The sequence below is a fragment of the Anomaloglossus baeobatrachus genome, chromosome 1 (genome assembly GCF_048569485.1).
Source record: "Anomaloglossus baeobatrachus isolate aAnoBae1 chromosome 1, aAnoBae1.hap1, whole genome shotgun sequence".
Taxonomy (NCBI): domain Eukaryota; kingdom Metazoa; phylum Chordata; class Amphibia; order Anura; family Aromobatidae; genus Anomaloglossus; species Anomaloglossus baeobatrachus.
The window spans coordinates 588,979,689-589,000,906 of NC_134353.1; the positions used below are offsets into that span (position 1 = coordinate 588,979,689).

The following is a 21,218-nucleotide window of genomic DNA, read 5'->3' on the forward strand; positions in this document are numbered from 1 at the left end:
CTGGGGAATCATATTGCTAGGTAAGTTTTATCATATAGGGAACATGGTAAATAAAAAAATTAAAAAAAACTATTATAAAATTGCACTTTTTTGTAATTTTACATCAATTGGAATTATATTTTCCAGTACACTATATGATAAAATGAATGGTGCCTTTTAAAATGTCAAATCGTCCTGAAAAAGACAAGCCATCGTAGAAGAAAGGGAGGAAAACACCTAAAGCACAAAAATGGAAAATGGTCATGGCGTGAAAGCGTCAATGTGCATTACCGGGATTACATATCTAACACTGTGTGCTTGATTTGCACAGGTTCAGAATGCTTTCCAAAGCTATCATGTACTGAATCAAGTACAGGAACACAATAATCTGTTTAAAGTAGATATTTTCATGAGATGGAAGTAAAAGTTTTACAAATGAGTCAAGCAGGTCATGACATAGCTTGCGTAGAATATACCAGAACTATCAGGACACTGTGCATTTCTTCTACATCTACAGTATAAAATAGGATTCAACTGAAAAAGATGTATTAGTACACAGGGCAGCAGGAGGCAGAGAGGCATCCTGAGCTTGTGCCCCAGGTACTGAGTGCTAGGTGAGAAGTCAACCAGCCACTGTGCCTTAGTGACCGGGCTAAAGGCAGAAAACTGAACCTTTGCTCCAGGTTAAAAAAATCCTATCTACAGCTCAGCATTACTATTATTGTTTGTCTGCCATACTGCAGAGTATTAACTGCTTCACAAAATAGGACGTATTGTTACATTCTATGTGTTGGTCAGTATATGGATCGGACTACGCTTGTGACACACTCAGCATTCCTCTCTAACTGCAGCGATCTAAGCTAAAGTGTGATTGCAGCTGTAACCCCTTCATGAGCTCTGGCGGCAACATTTACAGCACGCAATCTAGGGCGTCCAGTTTTGTGTGCCTATCTCCCTCCCGTTCCCAATCACGGGGTTCCAATAGGTTACTGATTGCTAACTCCAGTGAAACTGGTCTTGATAGGAGGCTACCAATTTTTATTTGTACTGCAATAAAAAAACAATTAATACATCATATGTACCTCAATATGATACACAAGAGTTCACACAAAAAAAGCCCTCATACCATTGCATCAATGGAAAAATGAAAACATTACAGGTATCAGGACATATCGATACAGACTAGATTTTCTTTTGTAAATTTTCTAATTTTTTTCACCATTTAAAGAGTAAACTTTTTTTATAATTTTGTCCTGCATGGAAATCTATAAAAAATAGCAAATCTCACTTAGTGGGTTCGTCTTCTTTCCTTATAAAAAAAATAAAATGCCTGCTTTCTTCAGTCTACTTGCCTGCTATCGTCAGCATTTATATCTGAACATGCTCATTAGGAGTACAGATGAGATGATGGCAGTGAAGGGGTCAGAACCCGTCTTTTCGTCTGCGTTTTGTGCTATTCAGAACAATCTCCTACAGCAGTTGATCCCCAGAATTAGTAAGACACAAATGTTGAGCTGACCCTTTCACTGCCATCATTTGTACTCCAAATAAGTACATTTTGATATTAATGCAGCTAAAGGAAAGCAAATAGATTGCAGAGAAATAGGGATTTAAGTAATCTCCATTCAATTTATTTTTACAAATTTACCAATAAAGTATTTTGCAAATTTTCATCCCTTTGCATGCTGGAAAAAAATTATTAAAAATAAAAAAATAAAAGTTTAGTTATTTTTTAAAAAACAAAGAAACCTCTACAACCTTGATTTTGCTGTAATTGTACTGATCCAGAGAATCATTTTTAACAAATTTCTCCCTAAAGCCTGCTTTACACGCTACAAGATATCTTACGATGTGTCGGCGGGGTCACGTCGTAAGTGACGCACATCCGGCATCGTAAGGTATGTTGTAACGTGTGACAGCGACGTGCAATTGCGATTGAACGAAAAACTGTTCATCGCATGCATGTCGTTCATTCCTGACGAATTGAACGTCAGATTGTTCATCGTACCAGGGGTAGCACACATCGCAGTGTGTGACACCCCGGGAACGATGAACAGATCTCACCTGCCTCCTGCGGCTCCCGGCCCACAATGCAGAAAGAAGGAGGTGGGCGGGATGTTTACGTCCCGCTCAGTTCCGCCCCTCCACTTCTATTGGCCGGTTGCCGCGCCAAACGTCCCTCCCACTTTAGGAAGTGGACATTCACCGCCCACATCGAGGTCGTATGGAAAGTAAGTGTTAGGGACAGGTGGACGGGCAGACCCAGGAGGTGGATCCACTGGGCTGAACTCCTTGATGATGGTAAGGGGTCCGGTAGCTGGAGCACTACAGATAGCAGGACAGTCCATGCACACGAGTATAATGGAGAAGTCCCTGGGACCACGGAGTCACTGATGGTAGTCCAGGTGACGGAGCTCAGGTTCGGAAGCCGAAATGATGTCAGGTGGAGTCCGGAACCGTTGGAGCGAGATGATGGGTCACCGCAGGGATCAGAGATGGTACGGACTGTCAGGATGGCAGATAGACAGCGTTCGGGGTTCGGGATTCGGCAGGACCGGATGGCAAGGCAGGATCGGCTCTAGAAGAGAGAGAGAGGTGAGTATCTCACAGGAACACAAGGAGACCTGACTCCTAGCTTGGGAAACATGAAGAACAGGCCCCGCCCACTTGGACACTAAACCCCTTTATACCCTGTACCTGTGTGCTTCATTTCCTGTCAGTGGACGCTGGCCCTTTAAGAAAGGGTCAATGACCGCGCGCGCGCCCTAATGCGCATGCGCGCGGCCCGGGTGCCAGAAGCCAGAGCAGGAAGCTGTGAGGAGGAAGCAGCAGAGCCGGGCTGGGGCTGGGAAGCCGACGGGCGCCGGGAGCGGGGACCAGGAGGCCTGGGAAGTGCAGGCAATGGAGGCTGGAGAGCGGGGAGCGTGGCAGGTGAGCCGGGGAGCAGAGCAGGGGACCCAGGGAGCGTGACAGTACCCCCCCCACGCCCCCCTCCCCGCAACCGGGACAGGAAGGCACGGATCAGAGGAGTGCCCACATTCTCCCGGGGCTCCCAGGACCTATCCTCAGGACCATACCCTGCCCAGTCCACCAGGAAGAACTGTCGACCCCGTACGGTCTTCATGGCCACGATATCCCTTACCGCATAGATGTAGTCATCTGCAATAGGAGGAGGAGCCGAACTGGCAGCAGCGGAGAAGGGACCAAGGACAACCGGCTTGAGCAGGGAGACGTGGAAGGAATTGGGTATCCTCATCGTGGCCGGGAGCTGTAGCTTGTAGGAGACCTCATTGATCTTGCTGAGGACTTTAAACGGCCTGATGTAGCGAGGTCCCAGCTTGTAGGATGGTAGCTTCAATCGGACGTACTTGGAAGCAAGCCAGACGAGATCTCCAGGAGAGAAACACGGAGGGTCCAGACGTCTCTTGTCTGCGTGTCTCTTCATCCGCAGGGAAGCACGTCCAAGGGACGCCTTAACAGAGTCCCAAATGGTTGTAAAGTCACGGGCTACAGCATCAGCAGCAGGGACATCCGAGGAAGAGGATACAGGCAATGGGACGGTAGGCTGAAGTCCGTAAACGACATGGAAGGGAGAGCTGGAGGAGGACTCACTGACGTGGTGGTTATGGGAGAATTCAGCCCAAGGAAGAAGCGTGGACCAGTCGTCATGATGGGCGTTGACGTAGTGACGTAAGAAGGAGGTCAAGATCTGATTGACCCGTTCCACTTGGCCGTTCGACTGAGGATGGTAGGCTGAAGAAAAGTCCAGAGTCACTCCCAGATGTTTGCAGAGAGCCCTCCAGAAGCGGGAGGTGAACTGAGTTCCTCTGTCGGACACAATGTGTGATGGAAAGCCATGCAAGCGGAAGATGTGATGTATATAGGCGTCCGCGAGTTCCTGGGCAGAGGGCAGTCCAGCCATAGGGACGAAATGAGCCATTTTAGAGAACCGATCCACCACGACCCATATGACTGTGTGTCCGGAGGACAATGGCAAGTCCGTAATAAAGTCCATCGCAATGTGTTGCCACGGAACTGAGGGTATAGGCAGAGGCAGAAGACGGCCATATGGCAGGTGTTTGGGCGTCTTGTTCCTGGCACAAGAGGAGCAGGCAGAGACAAAAGAGGTGACGTCCGTGCGAAGGGATGGCCACCAGTAATGACGTACAATCGCACTCCAAGTTCTCTTCTGACCAGCATGACCGGCTGTTTTCGAGGCATGGCCCCAGTGTAACACTTTTTGCCTGTCAGTCTCAGAGACATAGGTCTTCCCGGGCGGTATCTGGGCCAGGGTGACAGGAGCCACCGAAATGATTTTACTAGGACAGATGATGGGTTGGGATGTCTCCTCCTCCTGCTCCATGGGCATGAAAGACCTGGACAAAGCATCAGCGCGTACATTCTTGTCCGCGGGTCGGAAATGGAGCTGGAAATCGAATCTGGCAAAGAACAAGGACCACCTGACTTGCCGTGGGTTCAGTCGCTGAGCAGACCGCAGGTATTCCAGGTTGTTGTGGTCCGTGTAAATAATAACGGGGTACACTGCTCCTTCCAGAAGGTAGCGCCATTCCTCCAGAGCCAGTTTGACTGCCAATAGCTCTCGGTCACTGATGGTGTAGTTGCGTTCAGGCGCTGAGAAGCTCTTGGAGAAGAAACCGCAAGTCACCATCTTCCCGGAGGAGGACTTCTGCATGAGCACTGCTCCGGCTCCCGAGGAGGAGGCATCCACCTCCAAGGTGAACTGGCGGTTTAACTCCGGACGGTGGAGTACAGGAGAGGAGGCAAATGCCCGCTTCAGAGAGCCAAACGCGGCGTCGGCCGCAGGTGACCAGTCCTTTGGATTAGCCCCCTTCTTGGTCAAGGCGGAGAGAGGAGCAGTCAGAGCAGAGAAGTGAGGGATGAACTGGCGGTAATAGTTGGCGAATCCCAGAAAGCGTTGGATTGCCTTCAGTCCAGAAGGAGGAGGCCAGTTGAGAATGGAGGAGACCTTCTTTGGATCCATCTGTAGTCCGGTATCGGAGATGAGGTAACTCAGGAAGGGGAGAGAAGACTGCTCAAAGACACACTTCTCGTACTTGGCATACAGACGATTCTCTCTCAGTCTTTGTAGAACCAGCTGCACGTTCTCTCTGTGGGTCTGGAGGTCCGGAGAGAAGACAAGGATATCATCCAGATACACCACCACACAGACGTAGAGAAGGTCCCGGAACACGTCGTTCACCAATTCTTGAAAGACTGCTGGTGCGTTACACAGGCCGAAGGTCATCACGCAGTATTCATAGTGCCCATCGCGAGTGTTGAACGCGGTCTTCCATTCGTCCCCAGAGCGGATGCGGACCAGGTTGTAGGCACCCCGAAGATCCAACTTGGTGAACACACGAGCACCTCTAAGCCGATCAAACAATTCGGGGATGAGCGGCAGGGGGTACTTATTTTTCACGGTGATTTGGTTCAATCCCCGGTAGTCTATGCATGGGCGTAAGTCGCCCTCTTTCTTCTTAACGAAGAAGAAGCCTGCTCCAGCAGGAGAGGAGGATCTCCGAATGAATCCCCTTGTCAGGCTCTCTGTGATGTAAGTAGACAGCCCTTGTTTCGGCTGGAGACAGTGGATATATCCGTCCTCGAGGTGGTGTAGTTCCCGGGAGCAGGTCGATGGCACAATCGTAAGGACGATGTGGCGGAAGTACCTCTGACTCCTTTTTATCAAAGACGTCCACGAAGGACCAATAGGCCGAGGGCAGTCCCGGTAGGGACTCTGGAACCGGAGGTCGTCGGATGGGTTGTATGGTCTTCAGACAGTTCTCATGGCAAGAAGAGCCCCATCGGGTGATTTCACCAGTGCCCCAGCTGACTGATGGTTCGTGTGTCCGTAACCAGGGAAGTCCCAGCAGGATTTGATGGGACATGTGTGGGAGGACGTAGAGAGCGATGTTCTCGGTGTGCAGGACACCGATACGCAGTTCGACCGGCCTGGTGATCCAGGAGATGGTGTCAGAGAGGGGTCTCCCATCCACAGAGGCTATCACGAGGGGTTTGTCGAGTGGAGTAACAGGCACCTGGTACTTGTCCACCGTGGCCTGCTGGATGAAATTGCCTGCTGCCCCAGAATCGAGGTACGCCTCAGCCGTGAACCGCGTCTCTCCCGTTGTCACTTGCACAGTCCATGTAACCGGGTCTGAGAGAGTCCCAGCACCTAGGGTGGCCTCTCCTACCAACCCTAGGCTTTGGAGTTTCCCGGCCTCTCTGGACAGGAGCGTAGCAGGTGTGTGCCCTCTCCGCAGAGACCCTTGGCGAGCCGCTCTGCTTGACGTTGTTCAGACTGCCGCACACGGTCGATCTGCATGGGCTCGTGGACGGAGACACCAGATGCCGTTGACTGGAGTACGGCGGGCTTCTGCGGAGGAGAGGAATGCCGTACCGGACGTCTCTCACGGGACAGCTCTTTGGATCGCTCCTGAAAGCGAATGTCCACTCGAGTCGTTAGGATAATCAGGGCATCCAGGGTGGACGGTACGTCACGACCAGCCAGCTCATCTTTAATTCGGCCCGAGAGTCCTTCCCAGAAGGCGGCGGTTAGGGCCTCGTTGTTCCACCCGAGTTCCGAAGCCAAGGTGCGAAAACGGATGGCGTATTGACCCACCGTCAGAGTCCCCTGACGTAACCGGAGAAGAGATGAGGCAGACGCAGAGGCGCGTCCGGGCTCGTCAAAGGTGCCACGAAAAGCCTGCAGGAACTCCTGGATGTTCGTGGTCACAGGATCCTCCCTTTCCCACAAGGGGTTCATCCACGCCAGTGCCTCACCCTCTAGATGGGACATGATGAAGGCGACCTTGGCTTGATCGGAGGCAAACAAATGTGGCAGCTGCGTGAAATGGAGGGAGCATTGGTTTAGGAATCCCCTGCAGGTCTTGGGATCTCCGGCGTACCGGGGTGGTGAGGCCAAACGAAGTCTGGAAGCATCCGAAGAGGCTGCCACGGGAGCTGGAGCCGTGGATTGACTAGTGGAAGCCCGAGATGCTGAAGATGTAACTGACGCTTGTAGCGTGTTCAGGCGGGCGTCCACAGAAGACATGAATTGCAGCATGCGGGTCTGAGTCTCACGCTGGCGTGTGAGTTCCTCCTGTAAGGCTGCTAGTGCTGCAGCGGGATCCATGGCCTGTTCTTACTGTTAGGGCCAGGTGGACGGGCAGACCCAGGAGGTGGATCCACTGGGCCGAACTCCTTGATGATGGTAAGGGGTCCGGTAGCTTGAGCACTACAGATAGCAGGACAGTCCGTGCACACGAGTATAATGGAGAAGTCCCTGGGACCACGGAGTCACTGATGGTAGTCCAGGTGACGGAGCTCAGGTTCGGAAGCCGAGATGATGTCAGGCGGAGTCCGGAACCGTTGGAGCGAGATGACGGGTCACCGCAGGGATCAGAGATGGTACGGACTGTCAGGATGGCAGATAGACAGCGTTCGGGGTTCGGGATTCGGCAGGAACGGATGGCAAGGCAGGATCGGCTCTAGAAGAGAGAGAGGTGAGTATCTCACAGGAACACAAGGAGACCTGACTCCTAGCTTGGGAAACACGAAGAACAGGCCCCGCCCACTTGGACACTAAACCCCTTTACACCCTGTACCTGTGTGCTTCATTTCCTGTCAGTGGACGCTGGCCCTTTAAGAAAGGGTCAATGACCGCGCGCGCGCCCTAATGTGCATGCGCGCGGCCCGGGTGCCAGAAGCCAGAGCAGGAAGCTGTGAGGAGGAAGCAGCAGAGCCGGGCTGGGGCTGGGAAGCCGACGGGCGCCGGGAGCGGGGACCAGGAGGCCTGGGAAGTGCAGGCAATGGAGGCTGGAGAGCGGGGAGCGTGGCAGGTGAGCCGGGGAGCAGAGCAGGGGACCCGGGGAGCGTGACAGTAAGTATGTGTGGTGGGGGTTAATCGTTTGTGCAGCACATTCAACAAATTGAACGTGCTGCACATACGATGTGGGCATTGCAAATCGCATACGATATCGTATGCGAAATTGCAACGTGTAAAGCAGGCTTTAAAAAAACAAACAAAACAATACAGGAATTAATTTTTTCACCAAATTGGAATATATTTCCCATTTTCTAGTGCAATATATGGAAAAATAATTACGATTATTTAAAATGAAAACTCATATCACAAAAAAAGCAAGACCTAAGAAAAAATAAAGACGTTATGGTTCTTAGACGAGGGGTAGGATTATAATACATGCAAAAGTGGAAAATTGCCCAGTAATAAATGAGTTAACCAGATGAAGGTCTTTGAACTCCAGTGTTTGACAATGAAGCTGATGTGATCTTGATGGTATGTTGTAAATTATCTGCCATTTATATAACTTTGATAATAACCAATAGGGTTAATGATTACAGTTTTTCTATGCAGTGTGAAATAGAGAGGCCGAGCATGAATCTATAGTTATCTATTATTTCAGTCACTGTTTACATGTAAAAAGCTTCTTAAATACGGCCAGATCTCACAAAGAAAGCCTGCGTCCTGCTTTTGCTTTCATGTTTGATCTGGAAAGGCAGGACTCACAGGCAGCAAAAACCATACTACTAATCTCAACAATGGACAAGTACCGAAGAAGACATGACAGAAACACTTCAACCTATCAGGTTTAGAATATGGAATTGTGACATGATTTGTGAATGCTAGCTACTATCTTGTCTCTGCAGCCTAATACAATGATAAACATACGTTCACGTTTTAAACAGTTATACTCAAAATATCAGATTATCACTGGCTGTCTGACCTCTGGGATCCTCCACAACCCTAAGAATAGGGCCCTGAAAGCATAGAACGAGTCTCATGCTCAACCTCCACTACATTGACTGCCAAGGGACTGATGGCGAAGCTGAGCCCTGATCGCAGAGTGTCCCAGAAGTCTCCCACCCACTCATCTTTTTTTTTTAATAACTTGGTCAACCAGGAAAATAGTCGGGGAGTATTTCATCGAATAAACTATTTGTGTGTGTTTTTTCTTTTTACTTGTTGTGTTAGTAATGGGGGTGTCTGATAGATGCCTATTCATTACTAAGACCAGGGCTTGATGCCAACTGACATTACACATTTGACATCAACCACAACTTCCATTATATCAATTGCCAACGCACCAGGGCAGTCGGGAAGAGCCAAAGCAAAGTGCCAGAATTCGTGCATCTAATGTGATGTGTCACTCCTGGGGTGGCTGCAGGCTAGTAATTTTAGGCTGGGAAGAGAGGACTAATCATGGACCCTCCCAGCCCGATAATATCAACCTGCAGCTGTCTGCTGTACATTTGCTGTTTATCAAATATAGGGTGGACCCCACTTAGTTTTTTTCTTTTAATTATTTATTTGCTTAATAACTGTAAAATCTATATATATATCTATCAACAGACGAAGTGGAGGAAAGCTTGACACGCCCAATGGAATAGGTCACCACACATCCATGGAGTGCAACCATATGAAGTTCGCCAGGTGGATTATAACTTGAATAAGAGGAAAAAATATCACCACATCCAATGTAAAATAATTTCTTTCTTTATTTTCACATAGTATTAAAAAAGTCCATCCATATTCAGAAGACCCTGACGCGTTTCCGACGCAAAAAAGCGTCCTTAATCATAGGCCTATGATTAAGGACGCTCTTTTGCGTCGGAAACTCGTCAGGGTCTTCTGAATATGGATGGACTTTTTTAATACTATGTGAAAATAAAGAAAGAAATTATTTTACGTTGGATGTGCCGATATATTTTTTCCTCTTATTCATAGCTATCTATCATCTATCTGTCTACGGTATCTATCAATCCATCCATCCATTTTTTTACATCTTTAACACATAAAAACTATTCATTTCAGTGTCATGCGTTTTCTTTTTAGTACGTGTCACGCACATTACACATGGATGGATACAATGGAACGGGCCACACGTGCATTTTTAATGCGCACATGTAAAGAGCACCTAAGACTGACAGGTCTGAGGTGTACTACCACAGATGTACCACAGTATTACGGTATATTAGACCAGTAATGAGATTGAAAGCTACACAAATCAGTGGGACTAAATTAAAAAATAAAATTTGTGAAAATGTAAAAAACACAAACACAAAATTGCACTTAAAAAATATTTCTCCACTAAAAATGCAGGCTTAATGTAAAAACTGAAATGAAAAGTACACATATCTGGTGTCACTGCGCACAGAACGATCCAAACCCTAAAACTTTTACATTAGTTATCCCATACAGTAAACACTTTAAAAAACATAAATACAATGCACAAACAAAAAAATGTAGCCTTTTCACCATAATGACAGTATATTTATTTATTTATTTATTTTACTCATTTATATAGCTCCATTAACTCTACAGCTCATTACAGACATAATACAGGTTATAAATATAGATTATAAGTGTTCACAAAGTCATATACCAAAAAGGTATCACTGAAAAAGTCATCTTTAGCCGAAAAATTTTAACCAAAGAAAAATGTTATGTACCTCCAAAATTTTAGCAAATATTGAGCTCCCACTCAGTTCATCCAGAAATGTATAAAGTTTGGGTTTCCATGTTTGGCCACTTTCGAACGTTCAGTATTTGGTTAATATTTTACAACAGTATTTGTATGCAAAAATCAAAAGTGGAACAATCCCCAAAGTATAGTAGAAATACGGGCACCATATTTTTTATTCACTCCTTGGTTTGGCTTACAAATACTGATCACTCGACAATCGAGCATATCAGTTTGCCCAAAATATCATCATTCTTGCCAGCGCATTGTCCTATGTAAATAGGAAACTGCCAAGAACACTGGCCGCCTATGTGCGCTGAGCAATCTATCATTGATCGCTCAGTATGCATCTGAAGGCCTGTCAGCCAGTGTAAACAGGCTCTTTAAGGCCATGTGTCCACGCTGCGGAAAATGCGCGGATTTCTCGCGGAAAAGCCGCAGATTTTCCAAAAATCTGCAGCAGCGGCACTTCCCAGCCATTTCTATGGCATTTTGAAAATGCTGTGTCCATGCTGCGGATTTTTCCGCGGCGGATTTGCTGCGGATTTTGATCCGGAAAAATCTGCAGCATGTCAATTATTGTTGCGGATTTTGATCCGGATTTTGGCTATAGAATGGGGAAAAAAAAATAAAAAATCCGCATCAAAATCCGCGGCAATTCCGCGGTAAATCCGCGGCAAAAAAAAGGTGCGGATTTGCCGCGAAAGTCGCGGATTTTCATGCAGAAAAATCCGCAGCAATATTCTACCATGGACACATAGCCTAAAGGGAATCTGTCAGCAAGTTTTTGCCATGTAATCTGAAAACAGCATACTGTAAGGGTTAATATTCAGATTACAGTCCTGTATCTCTTATCTCAAACTGTGTTTCTGTTTTCCTGCAATGTTAAGGCCCAGTCACACACAACGACTTACCAGCGATCCCGACAACGATACGACCTGATAAGGATCGCTGATAAGGATTGCTGGTAAGTCGCTGGTGAAATATCACACAGTCAGACCTTACCAATGACGCAGTAATGATCAGCGACCTGTATAACGATCTCGGCGGGCGTTGGGACCATGTTAGGAGGTTGTTGGTAGGCGTCAAACATAGCGATGTGTCCTGCCCAGCAGGACATCGCCTGTGAAGAAAATGGTCTGGACCATTCGGCAATGACTAGCAACCTCACAGCAGGGGCCTGATCGCTGGTAGGTGTCACACATAACAAGATCGCTGGGGAGATCGTTGCTGCGTCACAGAAACTGTGACTCAGCAACAATCTCGTTAGCAATCTCGTTGTGTGTGATGGGGTCATTAGTTTAAGCTTTCTTGCTTTATCATTATTCTGACTGAGGAGCATGTGAGCTGAATTCCGATTCTGTCCACTTCTGTGATTAGCAGCTTCTGTCTATGAAAATGTACACTGAAAGCCTGGTGTGGGGAGGGGCAGCTGTATGGGCTCTGCTACATACGAAAAATAAAATCTTTGATTATATCAGAACCGTTTGTACCCAGTTCTCAAAGTGATAGATTGTTAGATTCAGGATATCTTTGCCTACATCATGCTGCTCTTAGATCAGGTAACAAAAACCTGCTGATAGATTCCCTTTAATGACTGTCAATCGGGAAACACATAGCTTCAAGGGCGGTCTTAGACAGAATAGGGTCCATGTGCAAAAACGATTTATAAGACTTTTGTAGTCAAATAGCTCATCATAATGCACAATTCCAACTGCCTTGGAGGTAGACGTGGACCCCTTTATCCCTTGGGGCCTTGTGCAGCTGCACAGGTTGCAATAATGGTGTCTGTCTTTGGTAGGTGGTTTTATATAGCTGCTGCTCAACTTGTGTCCTTTATTTGTGACCTTTTATTTGCCGATTCATCATTCCTTTTTCCTTTTCTTGTTTTTGCTTCTTTTTTTTGTATTTTTCTCCTGTTTTTCATTGCACCTTATTCTTCTTTTAAAATGTGTATTTTTTTAAACTCCATTTTATGTTTGCCTGTTTGTTTCTTTTTCTATGTTCGCCATTTTTCTATATGTTTTCATCTGATTTGTCAATTCCAAATTTTTTTAAAACATGGCACCATTTCTGAGTCAACCCTGAAGTTATTTTACGTGTGCCATATGAATATTGCCTCTTTATAGAGGAAGAGGACTTGAACTCTACTGCTACATATTGGAAGAAGCAATCCTAAATGTCAATATCAACCCTTTAGCAAGCCTTGCCACATGACTTAGGATAAAAGCCAAACCAGAATCTGTATTTTCTGACAGTGTTTCGGGGTGTTACCCCTCATCGATGCAAAGCATGAGATCTGATTTGGCTGTATGAGACGCTTCTGAGTGGGATACATTTTTTGTGCAATGTTTACTCCATTTTGTGAAACGTCACTTTTTGTGCTAAAAAGTTACAAAAAAGGTTAACAGCAAAATTAAAAAGCATTTTTTACTTTGCGTAAAAACTATGAACTGCTAGCGCCACTTTGAAAATTTGTTGCAAAAAATGGCAACAAATAATACAAGGCAAAAAAGAATGAATATGAATGATGAATAGGGGCATTGAGAGAGTAGTGATTGGGTCACATGCTTCTGAAAAGTGGTCAGTAAATGTTGTACCATTAATACTTACCGTACTAAGAATTTCTGGCCATTATCTCTGTAGCGTGACATCACTGTGTGCATTCTACTTGTAGTATGATGCTGTGTTTATAATTTCTGTACTGTGACATTACTACATTTCTGATCTCTGACCTTGTGTGCATGTTGTGCTTATCTATGATTTTACGGCATTCATAATCTATGTACTGTAACATTCTGCTCATTACCTCTATTAGGTGAGTTCTCTGTGTCCATGCTGCGTTTGTGATGACTATTCTGAGAAATCATTGTGGTCCTTACTCATTAGCTGTTATATTGCTATATTTATTATTCTTGACATAACTGTGTTCAAACCCCGTTCCTACGGTATGACATAGTTTTTATTATTTATGTACTGTATCATCACTGAAAGGGATTTTAATCATTATCCCAGTATATTTATACACGAGGACCATGATCACAGTATACAAAACACTAATATCCCTTTCAACAGTGAAGACGACACTTTGAGGAGCTGACCTCCTAGGCGAAATTTAAAAGAAAAATCCAAATTTGAGATTGACCTATAAAAGGAAACAAAGTCATCAGAAATAGTATGGAAATATTTTTTCTGCTGTGTTTTTGACTTGCGTTTTTGATGTTATCCCAACATTTAGCGCGCCGCGGCAATTTTAAGACATGCCCCCTAACCACACCCATTTTGCAATCTATCACGCCCACATCCAATCCTTTTCAGCACTGCTGATCACATTGTTTAAGGCTGCGTGCCCACGATCAGTATTTGCAGCATTTTGAACGTAGCTTGTTTTTGCTGTGTCTAAAACGCTGCATTGTACAGTACAAGCACAGTGGAGGTATTTCTAGAAATCCCGTGCCCACTGTGCTTGTTTTTTCTGCAGCAAACACTGACCTGCGGAGCGTCTTTCCAGACTGCAGTATATCAATTATTTGCTGCAGCTGAATGCGTCCTGCGTAGGGAAAAAACAGCAGGAGACTGCAGCGCACTGAACCCTGATCGTGGGCACAGGCAGCTGCGTTCTCCTGCGGAGGAGACGTGCAGCCCCGCAGGTTCCTCTTCATCACCTATCTAAGCTATCCAGATGGCGCATGTGTTACCACTAGCCAATCCAGGATTAGGCAGCAATCTGTGAATACAGATAAAACAACATTTGGCCGCAGTGACCACATTAACCTCTGGAGTGCCCCCAAAAATTGCATTGTTCAGTCCCAGCACCATGTAAAATATAGGAATGATAATATAGCAGATAATATGACAGTATCATTGGAACTACATGATCCTCTAATATTTGTGTATATTAAAGGGACACACACTACAATGAATATGTATACTGTATATGGATCATATGAGACAAACAATAGTGCTGCAATAATGAACAATGCATATCTTTAGACTCAGAAATACGATCCAATACAAATAGATCATATAACCTCATTTGTGGGGAAGGGAGAGAGGAGAGAAACAAAACAAAGATCCCAAAAGGGTATATTACCATCCTCAATGTCTCCATCTTCAATCACTCTCTTCACATACAGAACCATCTAGAAATAATTATAATTTCTGCACCAAATCTGCAAGGGGAAGAAAACAATACAGTATATGCATGAAACTGTCTGTTTTTAAAAAAATTGTGAGTGATTTCAAATTCTGAACGTCAGTTTTAATTCCAAAGGAATTCCAGGGAATGCAGAAGAGCTATCACACCAGAACAGAGGCATCGTCATAAAGAGGATTTGGTGATCGTAAATATTTTATTCTCACAGAAATGTCCCGCTTTCTACATTTCAGATTTTTTTTTTTGTCTTGAATATTTCATAGTCAGTTCTATGAATTTGTCAGTAAAATGAGATCCGACAGTATTAAATAAATGATGGCAGAATATTTTTGTTCCACAATAGGCTTTTATTTTCCCAACATTATCTGCCACAAAATGCTTTACTTAAAGCTTAGAGCCTAGGGCTTTTTATCCCTTACAGTCAATCCTTTTGTCCGCACACCCACTCTGCTCTCTGTAGCATCCAATACTCTGGTCTTTAGCTTTACAATTCAATTAACCACTGTTCACATTTCATTTTATTTTTCTGCTTTCAGAATTAAGAGACATCAAGGTATTTTATGGTCATTTTGATAATAAAGACATTGAATTTTTATATCTAAAGGTCATTTCCAAAATGAGGTTAAATGTACATATATCCATAGAAAATAAAGGAGCGGGCAGCACTCTGCAGGTAGCTTCAGACAGCTTTATTTTTCGATGCTGACAGGATGGACCCGGGTATGGACCCGTGAAAGCACCCCTAGAGGTGCGAAACGGTACCGTCGTCCTTGTGCTCCCCTCCCTCCACTCCCTCATGTCTGTTACACCTGTCAGCATTGAAAAATAAAGCTGTCTGAAGCTACCTGCAGAGTGCTGCCCGCTCCTTTATTTTCTATGAATTGATGGCTTCGTCTGGGCAATAGCACCACGGTTGAGACAGCAGCTTCCATCATACCAGGAATCTTTTCAGGATTGTGCCCGATGTCACAAAGCAACAACCACACTGCTTAGTGGTGAAACGAGATCATCTCACTACCTCTTGAAAGGGTAAGCAGTGCTGTGCACTTTTCCTTCTATGTTATTTCAAAATGTACATATATCGCATCCTATATAAATACAGTGTCTTGAAAAAGTATTCGTAGCCCATGAAACAAACCTCTGAGGTCTTCACAGAACAGCTGTAGTTATACTAAGAATAAAATACACACAGGTGGACTCAATGTACTTAATATATGACTTCTGTAGGCAATTTGTTATTCAGGATTTTATTCAGGGGTATCAGATTACAGGGGGCTGAATACAAATGCACGTCGCAATTTTCAGATGAACTTTTTTTAAATATTTTGAAAATTACACTGTAACACAATTTTTGTCTCAAGCTTTTAAGTGCTATATTCCAGTTACTCATGTGCCTAAATAGTCAAGAGAAACTATTTAATTAATTATAGACTTTACTTTTGTGACCAAGACAATGAAATATTCAATTTTACGTATTGGCATAGGGAAATCGAAAATGTTCATCATTTATTTTGTTGATACAGTTACAAAAACATTGTATATGCATTGAATATTGGCCAAGATGAGCAAGAGTGGTTTAGAAGTGAGCAGCTTTTGTTGATTTACGATTATACTGCAAATTACTTTCATGAATCAACCACCAAATATAGTCTTCCATCATGTTCTCATTATACTGTCTCCTTGGTAGCGTCGTTCAAAGTCTTTTATATCCTGATGAAAGCGCTTCTCTTGCTCTTCTGGGTAAGCCCCCATGTTTTCCATGAATTTGTCAAGATGAGCATCCAAGATATATACTTTGAGAGACATCTTACGTCCCATTTTTCCAAAGTTCTTTATCAGAGATATTATCTGCTCCATTGCAGCTGCCACTCAAGCAGCTGCCGATTTTTTAAACTTTACTTTGTTGGATTTGAAAGCCTAAACAGCCGAGCTGACCACTACAGGTATGTAGATAATCTGCCTGATAGTACCAGTATAGCACTGGCTTTAGCTTATATACGAAAAGCCTGATGATTGGTTCCCTTTATTTTCCTTATCTCTCAGGCATTGTATGAAGCAAACTTACTATAACATGGGGTCACATTAGTACCCTATTGGTTTTTGGCTGATTTACTATACCTATAGCTTGAATATTCAAATACAATTTGAAGAAATTAAGAAATGTAATCTGATTTCTACTTACACTGTGTTGTTCCTTTTACAAAATATCCAATACTGTAACTTATGCTAGTGCATTACAGAAAAAAGTAGGCCTTCCATACCAACACCTGATCACAATACCAAAGCACTAGAGGAATGCAGCAGACCCCCATGATGAAGGTGAGGGCAGCACAGGTGTAAAGTATAGATCAAACAATCACAAATAGACCTACCATGCATGGAGCGTGGAGGGGGTCATTATCTAGTATTATAAATGCACACTATCACAATGTGACTGTAGGATAGCGAAGGACAGGGGGCTCCTATACTGTCCCCCACACTAGGCAACCTTAGGCTACCCCTAACCTCCAGATTACCCCCAATGGTGGAGATGCTGAAGTCCGATGCCTTATTATAGTCCTGACCAGAATTAAACTTTTAACCCCCCCCAGGGAAGGAAGGGGCAGGAGTGTAATGGCAACACAGACTAAGACACATAGGGAAAAAACAAAACTCCAACACGCTGCAAACTTACAGGAACAAACTGTAAGAAACTAAGGAGAAAAACAAGAGAAGTAAGGCAGCAGCAAAAAGACAATAAGAGTTAACTTAACACCACAACTGCTCACAGGAACAAAATACTACAACCACCAGTAAGTCTGGATAACAACACCTCACCAGACCAGTAAAGAGAAGCAATAGCTGGTATTAAAGGAAGTGGCCAGCCAGCATATATAGGATGGGAGCGAATGTGTCTAGCTCCCCCTCAGCATGTGATCAGACGAGACTAACAAGCAGCACATCAGAGATTAACTCTTGCTAGCCTGCCTCAGAACTACAAGTCTGTGGGTCGACACAGATATCAGTCTGCCTGGGTTGATCACAGACATCAGAGAAGTTAGCAGGTAGTGTGCCTAAGGCTGGACTCACACGAGCGTATGGCATCCGATGCAAGAGCATCGGATGCAATATGCTAATAACCCCTGTGAGGCATCAACCGCCTGTATTATAAATGGCCGGTATGTTTTGCAGAAGCGTTGGTGCTCTGCAATGTGAGTATTTGCTGGGACCAAGGGTCAGGGACACCTGTGTGGAAATCCAACAGTGTTTGGACTTTATATTATGTATTGGTCTTTGAGGAGAAATCCAAGGAACGGCATCCTTATGTTATGTGACCTAGTATAGTTTATGGAGCTGTTAATAAACCATATGGGATGTTAAAGTGACAAATTGCTCCAGCGTGCTTTAATCCCGCTACCTGACGCATGGTCCCCCATACCCTCGGGGCCCACATTGTCACATTATGGTGGAGAAAGCAGGCAATACAGCCTGGTTGCTAAGGGCAACAGCCTAGGACGTATTCCTGTGGATACAAGCGGTTTGCGGTGGATCGGCGGGTCCACGAAAATTTTGTCTGCGCACTGAAGCAGCTGGCGGTGGATCGGCAGGTCTGTGGGGTTCCGTGCTGCCTCAGTGGGAGACCAGTGTAATAGGGAAAATAGGGATGCACAGCCCAAAATCAACACATTTGAGTGCAGCCTATGTGTAAACTGAGAATGCAAGCAAAAAGAAGAAGAAGGCACACATATATGAAGGCGCACATCAGAATCGTCTAATCTTGAATATAATAAATTTTATTGGGTCAAAAAAGGGGGGGGACAGACAAGGACATCATAAAAACCTTTAAAATACACATATAACATCTGACCACACTGATGCTCCCATAGAAATAAATGACATTCCATATGATAACACAGTCAGCAATATATAGCATGCAAAGAATACCCTCTTAATCAACAATAAGGACAAATAACCAATATGACACTTAATGCCTGAGTGGTATATATAGTGTAGATGGAGTCCTCAAATAGATAGTCATACAATTATATCATGACTAAAAACTGCGCCCATGTCAATGATGTATAACCCGGCCCCTACAATGCTGCCTAAGCAACGTATTCAAAGCAATGTAGATAAATATAGCAAAATATGGTTGCATAAAAACATATAGCTAGAAATGAAGTGTGTGGAACAGCAAGTCCCAGCCAGGACGTTCCACTGCAATCATATAAACAGAGGTCGCCAGTCACACTGGTTGTTTTTAGTGATCTATGGCCAGGGTGCCAGGGATGCCTAGGCAGGCAAGATTATACACACAAGCAGGGCAAGGAGGCACTGCGCCCATACACAGTGCATATGAGTCAAATGTAAAGGAGAAATAACCTGAACATGTAAGTCAATCATGCATGCAGCATGGGCGCAAAAAAGCGCAATTACCAGCCGGGCCCGGCGCAGTTAAAGAGGTTCTGCATGAATCATACAAGGAGCAGGAGTGGGGTCAGGGAAATGGCCCAACGCGTTGCGCTGACTAGCAGCTTCGTCAGGGGAGGTATGTAACACAAGACCCATAATAAGCATATATATATACACAGGTAATAGTCAGATGATTACCTGCCTGTTGCCGCTCAATTGATTACAGCTGCCTGCAGCCACTGGGCACCCCAGCGGTCTGCTGATGGAGAGGTGAACAGTCACACATGGCACAGCAACGCCCACACAGACGAAAACCAGAAGTATCCATGAGCACATGACGATGCAATAGCCATGTGCACACAGACAGGAAATAGAATGTGAAAACACATCATGATGTGCACGTGCGAGCCGTGCACGTTAGGAGGCGTCCCTCCCAACAGAGGAGGCGTCCCTCCTCTCAGCACAGGCTGCTCAAGCGCAGCACATATAGTCAAGGGGAACAGTTAGGTACGAGCACAAAGTATCAAGGCAAGCAGGACTCCGCGTTCGAGTCCAGACAGCACACAGATAATTATTCTCAAGGGGGCATAAAGATAAATCCATGAGTGCCAACTGCATTAGTAATCGGAAAAGATAGATTCTGTGAAGAGAAGGGGAGACCAGCGACCGGAGGTTCCAGGCCAGCTAGGAATTGCTGGGCCCTGCTTGGTGAGCAGTGATACACCACAGGCTGGAGATCCTGGTTGTACGGGCGGTACAACCTGGAAAGGTTAGTGGTACTCTAACCCTCCCCCTCTTTAGACCACTTGGTATTACCTATTGGAGCGCCCCTCCTGTTTGTCTTCTCATTTCAGCATGGAGGGAGCTCAAATGGACGCTATGGAGGTGCTGTACCGGTTTCTTGTGTGTGGACCGCAGGAGCTAACTGTGTGCAGTGATGTGACAGCAGTGAACCAGTTGATAAACTCCCTTCTGGGGTCAGTACAGACACAGGGAGCCCAGGGAGATGACTGCAAACTGTGTGAACTGGGGTGTAAAGACACTGTAAGGGAGTCCCATAAAGGGATGGTTGCCCGAAAGGGGGTGGAGTCCGATAAAGGGATGGTTGCCTGAAAGGGGGTGGAGTCCCATAAAGGGGTGGTTGCCCAAAAAAGGGTGGAGGCCCTTAGAGGAATAGTTGCCCACAAGGGGGAGGATTCCTAATTCGAACAGGTGGACTATAGCAAGGGGCAATGGGGTTCGCCTTACATATGTCCTACCTGCAGTATAGGCTATCCATCTGGTATGTGGCCACAGGAGTGCTACGTGGAATTGAATGGGACAATAGTGTCTGGAAACGGCTGACCTTAGTGAGACTCATATCCAATCTTCATTTTATGGTCGGTAGGAAAATACAAGGTAGCTATGTGCATGGGACCACTAAAGAATAGAGTAATAATTCAGATGGCCAAGCAACTGGAGTGCCCTGATGTGGGTGTGGTTGAGGATTTGCTCCATCCAATTATTATAAGTTGGGGCTCCAAATTATTTAGGGACTTATGGAAGACAGAGGCCAGGACCGATTGTTCAGGAAAGAGTCGGCGTCCACCTAAGGAAGCCTCTCTTGCTTATGAGGTTACACAGATTCCCTGTGGTATATTGAGGGGTAATAAGGAAATGGTACCTCCTAAAAAGGACTGTCCAGAGTTAGGGGTGACCAAGGGAAATAGATGGTCTCCCCAACTTAGTGAAGTGTCGTCTCCAAAGGGAAGAGACAGTGTGACCACTAAAATTATAGTAGCTCCAGAAAAGGGGGCTGACACCTGGTTTAGCGGGGACATGTTACTCCAGGACACCAGGGGGAGTGACTATGACTCCAGTAAAGACACTGACTCAAGAAAGATGATGAATGAGTACAGTAAGGGACAGATAAGTGAGAAGGTTGAGTTCCTTGTTGAGGAAGGATCGTTGCTAGGGACAACTGCTAATGTAGATTCAGACAGCAGGGTCCTGCAAGAGAAAGAGGAATCTGAGCTGACACAGTGTAACAACTGAAATTGCAGAAAAGGAGCCAACCAAGGAAGCAATGGTGGTGATCCCTATGATTTCCAAGAGTGAACCTGATGGTCTGTCGAGTGTGAGCACTATAGGATATGAAATCCTGGAAAGCACTGTTGGAGATGACATCCTAGAGAGTGGTGGTGGAGAGA

At 45.3% G+C, this 21,218-nt stretch overlaps 1 long non-coding RNA gene across 1 annotated transcript; it reads right to left on the reverse strand.

Annotated features, from left to right (window-relative positions):
- Positions 1-1,101: 1,101 nt before the first annotated feature.
- Positions 1,102-19,451, reverse strand: LOC142296457 (uncharacterized). Its single transcript, XR_012751637.1, has 3 exons — positions 19,228-19,451; positions 14,575-14,653; positions 1,102-2,557 (listed from the first exon to the last, which is right to left on the reverse strand). It is a non-coding gene; the product is annotated as an uncharacterized LOC142296457 (long non-coding RNA).
- Positions 19,452-21,218: the final 1,767 nt, after the last annotated feature.